The sequence below is a fragment of the Helianthus annuus genome, chromosome 15 (assembly GCF_002127325.2).
Source record: "Helianthus annuus cultivar XRQ/B chromosome 15, HanXRQr2.0-SUNRISE, whole genome shotgun sequence".
Taxonomy (NCBI): Eukaryota; Viridiplantae; Streptophyta; class Magnoliopsida; order Asterales; family Asteraceae; genus Helianthus; species Helianthus annuus.
In genome coordinates this window covers 55,239,571-55,252,643 of record NC_035447.2, presented here as the reverse complement: position 1 = coordinate 55,252,643, position 13,073 = coordinate 55,239,571, and the positions used below count along the sequence as shown (strand labels likewise).

Here is a 13,073-nt window from a genome sequence, read left to right as displayed (position 1 = left end):
CTACTATTCCTGGTTTGGAATACGGTTAATTACTATTTATATTTCATGAACAAGTGTACTAAACGAAACTCTATCACGAAGTCCTCCACTTTCTATACCGATTAGTCGCTGGTGCCTGGCAAACGAGATATTAGTTGATAGCGCTATTTAGGTTTCACCAACCTCACACCGTGCCTAGCGAGGAACGGTCGTGAACTAAGAGGCCTTGGAAAACGGTCAATGATGATAGACATTGACAAACGGGGCAACAACGATGTAACAGGTCGCAACAGTATTCGGTATACGTAGTTTAGTAGCTTACATATGGGGTAGCTCCCCATGGCATGATATAAATGAGTAACTTAACAAACACAAGTTTTATGGAATTAAAACTGGATAAACTGTGAATTCGCCAACTTTATGTTGACACCCTACTGCATGCTTTGCAGGTACTCAGTGATAGCTCAAGAGCTTGCAGCTGGGGAGTGTAGTGGTCGCATTAACCCTTAATGGGGTTTCTTATTATTAATTATGGATTTGAATTATTGTTGTAAACTGTCAAACTTATACTTCCGCTGATGACTTTAATTATTACTTTTAAACTACGAACTTTGGAATGTAGTCACTAATCATATAGGTTGTGATGAAAACTTTTTTATTATTATAATGTTCAATATGATTGGTGGCTTGATCCTGGTCAGTCACACGCCTCGCGGTAGTACTCCACATGTGAAAATTGAGGGTGTGACATGTCTTGTACAATCAAAACCTACACCACCCACAGTACAACAATATCCCTGTTGTGCATAACTACAATATTAATTAAGAATCACTAACAGAACCTGCATTCACTTACTGGTTTAAATGCAGTCAAAAGTTAAATGTTAAAACTGCGGTTACTAGTTTCAAATCATTCAAAACTTACATATTAATCACATGATTTCATAATTGGTTGAGCATGATCGTTAACACCTAAAACCCAAAAAACAATCAAACTAAAAAACCTATTATCACACTTAAACATTGTTTCTAAGTATGCATCATAAATAAGGGGTGTTGGTCTCCCTAAAGAACACCAACACTTCAATACTACACAAGCTTGATCCTAATTCTGACACGGCCCTTGTTCACCACCACTTCGATACTAGCACTCCCACACCCTGGACAACCACTCGAACTTGGATCCTTACCAGACGGTTCCAACATTGGACCCTTAAACCAACTACAAGTTCAAAGATTAACATCTTCATTGAACTGTATCAACTTGATACTTGATTGTTAAGTGAAATTCAGGAAATGTCGTACCTATTACTTCCTTTAATCGCATAATCACGGCGTACGACAACATGTTGTGCTTGATCGGACTTGAAAGCAGGTATCTTGTGGGTGATCGGAGCATGTAATTGGGAGCCGGAGGTGTTTCGGGGAAAGAGGGATTGAAGTGTAGCTTATAAGAGAAGATAGAGGAGTGAAATGGATCACATTGGGATTAGTTTAGGTGAATTTATAACTTTACCCTTGTCAACGTTAAAGTCTTTAACAGTCAACTAACGGTGACTTCTAATAAGGGCTTGATTGCTAGCAATCAACAACCATAGGTAGTACCAGATTGTTGAATTTTTTTAAACGAGGGCTGAACCTGTGATTAGGTATAAACCACAGGGGTTGAAACTATACTTTACTCAATAAATTATAAACTGTGGTCATAAAACGGTAGCAAAGATGTGAAAATATATAAAGAGGATAACAAAAAATAAAAGCGGTCGCAAATCAGTCACAAAAATCATGAAAACTAATTAATCAAAATTTAACTATAGATATAGATAGCAAACATGTGAAAAATATATAAAAAAGAAAAGGAAAAACAAAAAATTTAGAGTGGTCACAAATCAGTCGCAAAAGTTGTGATCGTTAGGACGGTTGCACACGTAATTATAATCTAAAACTAAAATTTAAATATTGGTAGCAAATATGGAGACCGCTTAGTAAATCACAAAAATAAATAAACAATAAACGAGAAATTACCACACAGATAGGTTTATTTTTTTTAAATAGACATTAAAAAAACTTACCAATGTAACACCCGTCTAATTACTATTTGAATTCAATAAAAATTGAATCGATTTAAACAAAAAGGTGTCTAATTAAAACATAATTTCCATAACAAGTTCAAAGCACCCAAACATTTGTCCATTTCCGACTAATTCAGATGTTCATAAGTAGTTTAACAGGAGTTTACATTCCAAAACATTGTTTATCAAAGTTAATATAACGCGGAAGCTCAAAAGTAAGTGTTCGGTTCTTCATCATCTAGCTTGACCGCCATCCGTAATATCCCATTGTCACCTAGGGTCAAAACCACTGAAAAACATTAGTTTCTACTCTACAGTGAATTTAATCATACAATCAAGTTCTAGCATCACAACATGAAAACAAAATAATTTTTCAAAAGTTAACCTGCCGCGTGTCGCGGCAGGTTCTGATAAGTCTGTCGTGTACCGCGGTAGCCGTCGCGTGTCGCGGAGGGATCAAAAGATCCTGTCGCGTGGCGCGGGGAACACGGTTTTCCAGCAGGTTCAGTGCTGAATCCTGCACTTGCTGCTAGCTCCGGAAATCCAAGTTTTTAACTTCATTTGACCATAACTTTTGACTCGTAAGTCCGTTTTAAGTGATTCTTTTTCCTATACGTCTGTAAATTCATTACCGACGTGCCTATTACAATTATCATACCGAAATTTTAATTTACGGACCGAATGACCATATGTCGTATGCATTTATTCAACCCATTCTAACTTAGCCATTTTACTACCATTTAACTAGTAAACCTAAGGCGCTTATTACCCAAACTCCGGGGTTTATTATAACTGGCACTTCATTACCAAACCTATGGCTTCGTGCTCTTGTGACCATTTCCGCCACTTCTTTCTACTTACAATATTAATATTACTAAGTATCATTATTCGACCCGTTTGGTCCATCTACGGAAAATCCTCCATTTTGATGACTACCAAACGACTACAAACCAATTCTTAACCTACGAATTTACGTAACGTACATAATCGCTACAACCAACCCAATTTTTATCAACAATGCATAGTTTAACAACAATTCATCAATGTAACGTATCAAGTTACATACCTTCAAAGTAGGCCCTTCAAACGTGGTTCGCCACTCGCTTGCCCGCTTGACGCTCCTGCGTCCTTTCCTATAGAGTTCATTTATGACATTTAGAACTCTCTTTAAATCATAATTCGCATAATACACCGAAACATCATAATTATGCGTTTTAGCTTTGAATTTCAGTTTTAAGCCTTCTTTGAGGCATTTTCACAAACACTTTATGGGCAGATTTTTTTACATGATTAAATATCAATTCTCTAGCTTATCACTTTGCCCTAGTTTCACATCAATCAACCATTTTACATGAACTTTATCCTCTAAAATTCAGAAATCACTTCACAATTGTCAATTTACACTAGAACAACGCTCAATTCCCTAGTGTTTAACAATTTATACATAACCCACTAATCACACCTACAATGGTGTTCATAGATTTCACTAAATTTCACATGATTACAACTTGTATTTGTCTAGGGTTTGTCCCTAGACACTATATTGTTCTTAATTCATCATAAGACAAACATGCAACCACAAATTTCAGATTTTCCCAATTTCATGAAAATTTCAAACAAGGAATTAACACCAAATTTTACATACCTTGTAACCCTCTTGTGATGAGGATCACTAATCTATGTTCGGATTTTGGTTTTGGGCTGAATTGAACCTTCAATTGATCAATTTTTGTGAGAGTTAGGGTTTGGTGAAGAACCCTTGTCGCCCTCCTGCTTCTTGTACGACCAGACACACTCAAAGTGTGTTTGGTGTGTTTTAATTTTTGTTTTATGAATTTAAGTTTTCAAGTTTAGCAACATAGGCCCCTCATCTTTCGTTTCTATTTAATGTTTGGTTGTTTTTAACCCTATCATAAGTTACTTCTAGATTTGTAGTTAACTAGGTTAAAAATTCCTAGTTAGTGAATTCTTGTTTATTTATACTTTATAATTCTAATATAAAGTTTTACTTTTTCGGGGTGTTACAAGTCCACCCCCCTTAAAAGGGTTTCGTCCCCGAAACCGAAGTACGTACCGAACAATGTTGGGTAGAGACGTCTCATTTCTTCTTCGGACTCCCATGTAGTGTTCGAACCCTTCCGATGCTCCCACTTGACCTTGACTTGATCGATTTGTTTGTTTCGCAAGCGCTTGACCTTTCGATCTAAAATCTCCACTGGTCTCACTGCATAATTCAGACTATATTCCACTTCGATATCATCGTAATGGATATAAGCTGTTTCGTCTGCTAAACACTTTCGCAGTTGTGACACGTGAAACTTGCTGTGTATTCCACTCAATTCTTCCGGTAGTTCAAGGCGGTAAGCTACCTTGTCAACCCGTTCGATGAATTTAAATGGCCCAATGAACCTCGGGCTTAGTTTTCCCCTTTTTTCTAAATCTGATAACGCCCTTCCATGGGGAAACCTTTATCATAACCATATCGCCTATCTGGAACTCAATCGGTCTTCGTCTTTTATCGGCATAAGACTTCTGTCTATCTTGGGCCGCTTTCAAATGGGCTCGCACCACTTCAATTTTCTCATTAGTGGTTCGAATTATATCAGTAGGCGCTAGTCCTCGTGGACCCACTTCTCCCCAACATACCGGAGTTCGACACTTTCTACCATATAACATTTCATACAGTGCCATTTTAATGCTCGCGTGATGGCTATTATTGTATGAAAATTCGACCAAGGGTAGATAGACATCCCAACTACCCCCAAAGTCAATAATGCAAGCCCGCAGCATATCCTCCAACGTTTGTATTGTTCTTTCACTCTGCCCATCCGTTTGTGGATGGTAAGCAGTGCTAATGAACAGCTTAGTTCCCATTTGTTCTTGGAATTCGTGCAAAAAATTCAAAGTAAACCGAGTATCTCTGTCCGACACAATGGATATCGGTACTCCATGACGTGCTATGATTTCATTGGTGTACACCTCCGACATCTTCTCTGATGTATAAGTCTCACGAATCGGAATGAAGTGAGCACTTTTCGTCAACCTATCCACAACTACCCATATAGCATCAAACCCGCGGTTAGTTTTGGGCAATTTGGTCAGCAAATCCATGGTGATTTGTTCCCATTTCCAAACTGGGATGTCTAATGGTTGCAATTTACCATATGGCTTCTGGTGCTCCGCTTTGACTTGCAAGCAGGTTAAACACTTCTCCACATATTTCACAATATGTCTTTTCATCCCGGGCCACCAATAGTTTTGTTTCAGATCATTATACATCTTGGTCGCACCCGGATGAATTGAATATCGGGATTTATGAGCTTCATCAAATAGAAGCGTCTTCACCCCACAAGTATTTGGAACCCATATCCTCCCGGATCGAGTCTTCAACCCATTATTTCCATCCGACAAATCTTTCAACTGGCCGATTATTCTTTCTTTCTTCCAATTCTCCTCCTTCACTGCTTCTAATTGCGCCTCTCGGATACGTTCAAGTATACCCGAGGTCACCACAAGCTGCATCGATCTTACTCGTATTGGGACATAATCTGCCTTTCTGCTTAGGGCATCCGCCACCACGTTTGCCCTTCCGGGGTGATAGTGTATTTCGCAATCGAAATCTTTCACCGTTTCTAACCATCGCCTTTGTCGCATATTTAACTCCTTCTGATCGAAGAAGTACTTCAAGCTCTTGTGATCGGTGAATATGATGCATTTTACCCCGTATAAGTAGTGCCTCCATATTTTTAATGCAAATACCACTGCAGCCAACTCAAGATCGTGCGTGGGATACTTCTTCTCGTGTATCTTCAATTGCCTCGAGGCATAAGCTATAACTTTGCCCCGTTGCATCAAAACGCACGCGAGCCCCGATAGTGAAACATCCGAATAAACCACCCTGTCTTCGACTCCGTCCGACAATGTCAGTACCGGAGCTTGAATTAACTTATCTTTTAGCGTTTGAAACGCTCTTTCTTGTTCTATGCCCCAAATAAACTTTTCTTCCTTTCGGGTTAGTTTTGTGAGCGGTGACGCAATCTTGGAGAAATCTTGAATGAATCTCCTATAGTATCCCGCAAGCCCCAAAAAGCTTCTAATTTCCGAAGGGTTCTTCGGAGGATTCAATTTTGACACGGCCTCGATCTTTGACGGGTCTACTAACACTCCATCGGCACTTATGATGTGGCCGAGAAATTGCACCTCTCGTAACCAAAAGGCACACTTAGAGAATTTCGCATACAACTTCTCTCGTCTAAGCGTCTCTAACACCTCTTGTAAGTGGTGTGCATGTTCAGCCTCACTTTTTGAATACACCAAAATATCATCAATAAACACGATGACTGACTTATCCAACATTGGCTTGCAAACCCGGTTCATGAGGTCCATGAAAGCCGCGAGTGCATTGGTTATCCCAAATGACATCACGAGGAATTCGTAATGTCCGTATCTCGTGCGGAAAGCCGTCTTTGGCACATCTTCCTCCTTGACCTTTAGTTGGTGATACCCCGATCTAAGGTCAATTTTTGAAAACCAGTTCGCACCTTGTAATTGGTCAAATAAATCATCTATCCTCGGAAGCGGGTATCGATTCTTCACCGTGAGTTTGTTTAACTCCCGGTAATCGATACACATGCGCATGCTTCCATCTTTCTTTTTCACGAATAGTACCGGTGCGCCCCAAGGAGACACACTCGGCCTTATGAATCCTTTGTCAAGCAGATCTTGAATCTGGGACATCAACTCTTGTAATTCCGACGGTGCGAGTCGGTACGGTGCTCTTGCTACAGGTTTTGCACCCGGAATCAATTCGATTCCGAACTCTACTTCCCGTTCAGGCGGTATCCCCGGTAAATCCTCCGGAAATACATCTTCATAGTCTCGTACTACCGGTACATCTTCAATTTTCAGTGATTCTTTCTCGGGCTCATTTGCGTATATCATGAATGCCTTGCATCCTCGCTTCATAATCTTGTGAGCTTTCAACATAGAGCATACTATGGGGTTGCCTCCTTTTTCGCCATAGATAGTGACGTGTTTCCCGCTCGGAGATATTAGCTTTATCTCCTTACGAAAACACACGACCTTCGCGTGGTGCTGAGATAGCCAATCCATCCCAACGACTACTTGAAATTCCCCCATTGACATCGGGATTAGGTCTATCAGGTATTCTTCATCGTCGATGCTTAATTTGCAGCCTCGACAAACATCACAAACTATAAAACTTTTGTTGTCCCCTATTTCAACTTCTAAGGGCATAGATAATTTCGTCAATACAAATGAAGGATGTCGAATAAATCCATGCGAAATGAAGGATTTATTCGCACCCGTATCAAACAATACACGTGCTGGAATTGAGTTAATTGTGAATATACCTGAAACCACATCGGGTTCTGTTTTCGCTTCAGCCGCGGTAAGTTGGAAGGACCTAGCCTTCGCTTTGGGAGCTTCTGTTGGAGACTCTTTTGTATCTCTCTTTCCCACCAACTCGGGGCATTCAGATTTCTTGTGACCGGGTTGATAACACTTGTAACAAACGAAAACTTTTCCGGGACATAGCGATGCAGTGTGCCCCGTCTTCCCACATACCGGACATGACTTGTCTTTGAAGCGGCACTCACCCTTGTGCCCCTTTCCACATACTTTACAGCTTGGCGACCCGCCTTTAGTCTCCACCTTCTTCCCCGATTCAGCAGTTCTAGCTTTCTTTGTAGGGCTTGGATTCACATCTTGTGCCCTTCGTTCACCCCTTTCAACTTGTTTCTTTAACTCGGTTTCCCGCTCCCGGGTGGTGTTGATAATCTCCGTGAGGGTTTCATATTTTGACGGAGTCATAAACTCCCGGTACTCGGCACTCAGCATGTTGTAATAGTAGTATATCTTTTGCTCTTCAGTGGTGACTAACTCGTCACAAAATCTCAGCTTATCCATGAAGATGCCCGTGATCTTATCAATTGTTTCACCCTTTTGTCTTAGCTGGATGAATTCTTCTTTGATCCTGTTAATAACCGCTTTGGGACTGTGGTGTTTAAGGAATGGTACCTTAAACTCGTCCCAAGTCATAACCCTTGCCGCCTCGGCTCCCATTTCCTTCTGTTTATTATCCCACCAATCCTTGGCTTGATTTCTCAATTGACCCGTTTCGTAAGCAACAAAGTCACCTACGTCACAATGGGTTCGTTCAAACACTCCTTCGACGTCACTTATCCATCTTTGGCAGATTATCAGGTCAACTTCCCCGTTATAGATTGGCGGTTTGCACGCCATAAATTCTTTATATGAGCACCCTTTACGATCTCCCATTTTTTCCTTCATAAGGTTGACACTATCCTCCAACCTTTTAACTCGCTCTTCAACAAGTGACAACACCGTGTTTTGAATTTTCTCTATAAACCCGGATAGACTACCTTCCATTGCCTTCCCTACTTCTTCGGCAATTATTTCTTTCATTTGTTCGGTGCTTGTTTGCACCGGATTATCATCGTTTCCATCAGACATCTTGAAACTGAAATGTTTACATTTAAACGTTAAACATTTCATTTATGGCATTACTTCATTTGTTTCGGTTTAGCCAAGTTCTCAACTTGCTTTAACCGTTCACATTCGGTGCACTTTCCGGGTTTGAGTGTATTAACACGCTCATCCTGTGCACATCCATTCATTTCTTACATAAATATAATCTATTAAAATAATAAGTTAATTCTTACCGGACGATCGATCAAGCTTGAACCGAACACTTTGTTGACAACCTTAAGCTCTGATTACCAACTTGTAACACCCGTCTAATTACTATTTGAATTCAATAAAAATTGAATCGATTTAAACAAAAAGGTGTCTAATTAAAACATAATTTCCATAACAAGTTCAAAGCATCCAAACATTTGTCAATTTCCGACTAATTCAGATGTTCATAAGTAGTTTAACAGGAGTTTACATTCCAAAACATTGTTTATCAAAGTTAATATAACGCGGAAGCTCAAAAGTGAGTGTTCGGTTCTTCATCATCTAGCTTGACCGCCATCCGTAATATCCCATTGTCACCTAGGGTCAAAACCACTGAAAAACATTAGTTTCTACAGTGAATTTAATCATACAATCAAGTTCTAGCATCACAACTCGAAAACAAAATAATTTTTCAAAAGTTAACCTGCCGCGTGTCGCAGCAGGTTCTAATAAGTCTGTCGCGTACCGCGGCAGCCGTCGCGTGTCGCGGAGGGATCAAAAGATCCTGTTGCGTGGAGCGGGGAACACGGTTTTCTAGCAGGTTCAGTGCTGAATCCTGCACTTGCTGCCAGCTCCGGAAATCCAAGTTTTTAACTTCATTTGACCATAACTTTTGACTCGTAAGTCCGCTTTAAGTGATTCTTTTTCCTATACGTCTGTAAATTCATTACTGACGTGCCTATTACAATTATCATACTGAAATTTTAATTTACAGACCGAATGACTATATGTCGTATGCATTTATTCAACCCATTCTAACTTAGCCATTTTACTACCATTTAACTAGTAAACCTAAGGCGCTTATTACCCAAACTCCGGGGTTTATTATCACTGGCACTTCATTACCAAACCTATGGCTTCGTGCTCTTGTGACCATTTCCGCCACTTCTTTCTACTTACAATATTAATATTACTAAGTATCATTATTTGACCCGTTTGGTCCATCTACGGAAAATCCTCCATTTTGATGACTACCAAACGACTACAAACCAATTCTTAACCTACGGATTTAAGTAACGTACATAATCGCTACAACCAACCCAATTTTTATCAACAATGCATAGTTTAACAACAATTCATCAATGTAACGTATCAAGTTACATACCTTCAAAGTAGGCCCTTCAAACGTGGTTCGCCACTCGCTTGCCCGCTTTACGCTCCTGCGTCCTTTCCTATAGAGTTCATTTATGACATATTTAGAACTCTCTTTAAATCATAATTCGCATAATACACCGAAACATCATAATTATGCGTTTTAGCTTTGAATTTCAGTTTTAAGCCTTCTTTGAGGCATTTTCACAAACACTTTATGGGCAGATCTTTTTACATGATTAAATATCAATTCTCTAGCTTATCACTTTGCTCTAGTTTCACATCAATCAACCATTTTACATGAACTTTATCCTCTAAAATTCAGAAATCACCTCACAATTGTCAATTTACACTAGAACAACACTCAATTCCCTAGTGTTTATCAATTTATACATAACCCACTAATCACACCTACAATGGTGTTCATAGATTTCACTAAATTTCACATGATTACAACTTGTATTTGTCTAGGGTTTGTCCCTAGACACTATATTGTTCTTAATTCATCATAAGACAAACATGCAACCACAAATTTCAGATTTTCCCAATTTCATGAAAATTTCAAACAAGGAATTAACACCAAATTTTACATACCTTGTAACCCTCTTGTGATGAGGATCACTAATCTATGTTCGGATTTTGTTTTTGGGCTGAATTGAACCTTCAATTGATCAATTTTTGTGAGAGTTAGGGTTTGGTGAAGAACCCTTGTCGCCCTCCTGCTTCTTGTACGACCAGACACACTCAAAGTGTGTTTGGTGTGCTTTAATTTTTGTTTTATGAATTTAAGTTTTCAAGTTTAGCAACATAGGCCCCTCATCTTTCGTTTCTATTTGATGTTTGGTTGTTTTTAACCCTATCATAAGTTACTTCTACATTTGTAGTTAACTAGGTTAAAAATTCCTAGTTAGTGAATTCTTGTTTATTTATACTTTATAATTCTAATATAAAGTTTTACATTTTCGGGGTGTTACAACCAAGTTACATGTGGTATTATTAGAAGTTAGATAACCATCATATTTAATTTGTAAGACTTCAATATTCAATCCCAGCACGTAACTAGTAACCTAAGTGTAACTTCTAATGTTGTAAATATTGTTACTTGTTAATGATAAAACACCTGATTTCTCACAAGCAATTCTCCATTAGTAGCAAATGGTTATCCATTAAGTGGAGGACATCTTAGTTAAAATAAAGAGTAAATTACAAGTTTTGTCCTTTGTGTTTGTACCAAATTGCAAACGGTATCCATTGTCTTTAAAATTGATAGGTATGTACTTTATGTTACAAAATCTTGCACGTTACGTCCTTTAGCCCTAATCTAGTTAAATTTTCTTGTTAATTCAAGTGAATAAGGATATTTTCGTCTTTTTACTCATTTATTTTTAAAAAATTAATAAATAAAACAAAATTAAAGTTTAAAAAATAATAATATATATGTATTATACACACCTCTCTCTCTCTTTCTTAACCTCTCTCTACACCTATCTCTCTCTCATCAACCTGTCCTCCACCGCCACTAACAACCCCTCGTCACCATCACTGCCCCCACCCGTCACCCCAAACCACCACCTCAACAACTATCACAATCACTAAATCAACACCAATTATCGTTACAAAATAACACCATCAATCGTACTTAGCCAAAATCAACACCCTCAACCGTAATTAGCCAAAATCAACACCTTGTCCACCACCACCGCTTGTGACCGTCGTCGGCGCCTATGACAAACACTACCACCGCACCACTGGGATAACTAAAGTCTGAAGATATGGGTCGCCATATCTATCCTCTTAAACATTCCTAATCACACACCCACTTTTCCCCATCCAAACATCCACTGTGACAACCACCACAGCGGGATAACTATAGATTTGGCCTGTCGTCGCCTGTGACAACCACCACCGCCGTGATAACCATAAATCCGGGCCGCCATCTCTATCCTCTGAAACATTCTTGTTGTTGATGATAACCACCATCAGATTTGAGCAAGCAGATGTGTAGTTAGAGAGAGAGAATAATTAAGTTTTTAAGTTTATTGATTTAGTAGTTATTAGTAGTTAATGAGAGGAGTCACCGGAAATCGGGGGGAGATGAAAGAAGTAGTCACCGAAAATTCGAGATAGACTAGAGGAGTACCCACCTGAAAGTCGATGGAGAGAGAGGGGAAGGTCTTCTGATTGAGTGATGCGGTGGCGATGCTGAAATTAGGGCAACACATGTTGAGGAGACAATTTGTTTCCATTTTGTTTTTAGTTTTACAGTACATTGCCAACTTTTTCTTTATTCTCTTGTTACCTATTTGGGAGACTAAATAGGGGATTTGGTGTTTTGCGCAGTATTTCCTATGAATTTATGGTGGTGATGTTGGTTGGTGGAAGGTGGTGGTGAAACTGGTGCATATAGAGAAAGAGGGTTTTTAGAGAGAGATAGAGTTAATATGTACTATTATTTTTTTCTTTTAAGATATATATCTTTTAGATAATAGAGTACAAAGACAATTATACCCTCATGTGCCTTACACATGAACTGATTTAACAGAAAAATTTAACTAGGTTAGGACTAAAGGACGTAACGTGCAAGATTTTGTAACATAAAGCACAAAACCCATCAATTTTAAAGGTAAATGACACTGCCTGCAATTTGATACAAACATAAAGGACAAAACTTGTAATTTACTCTAAAATAAATCTCTCTTGCAAGAACAGACTAACAAGGTCAGCTATCCAGCCAATCCCCCATAATTAAATATCGTTACTGTATAGGTAGAGCTCGTTGTGAAAGACCTATTACTGGAAAATTCATGGGTAGTAACCATGATGCAGGATATATACGAATATTATTTTATATTTATTTCAAATTTTAGTTTCCTAATATTTTGTTATTTAGTTACCTTTTGGATTATGATTCCTATCATATAAATAGGATGTCTAGGGTTATTGTTTAGTTAGTTTTTAGTTGATTATTAATATAAAGAACTTTGTTCTTGGAACCTTTGGTTCGATTTATCGTCTTTGATTATCAATTGTTTCTTGAGCCATTTGATCGCACGCGAAATTGCATCAGTTGGTATCAGAGCTTTGGTTTTCAAATGGCTCTACGTGAAGGCGAGTGTTTTCTTGTTCGAAGAGTCGTCGACCGAGGCATCGACAAGAACATTGGTGATTCACGTGTTCGTGGAGATCGATTAAACCGTGACCGTAGATCCG

The 13,073-nt window shown here is 38.8% G+C and overlaps 1 long non-coding RNA gene across 1 annotated transcript; it reads right to left on the bottom strand.

Moving 5' to 3' along the window:
* Positions 1 to 2,141: 2,141 nt before the first annotated feature.
* Positions 2,142 to 9,924, bottom strand: LOC110864164. The gene is made up of 3 exons (XR_004882111.1): positions 9,877 to 9,924; positions 3,118 to 3,184; positions 2,142 to 2,325 (listed from the first exon to the last, which is right to left on the bottom strand). It is a non-coding gene; the product is annotated as an uncharacterized LOC110864164 (long non-coding RNA).
* Positions 9,925 to 13,073: the final 3,149 nt, after the last annotated feature.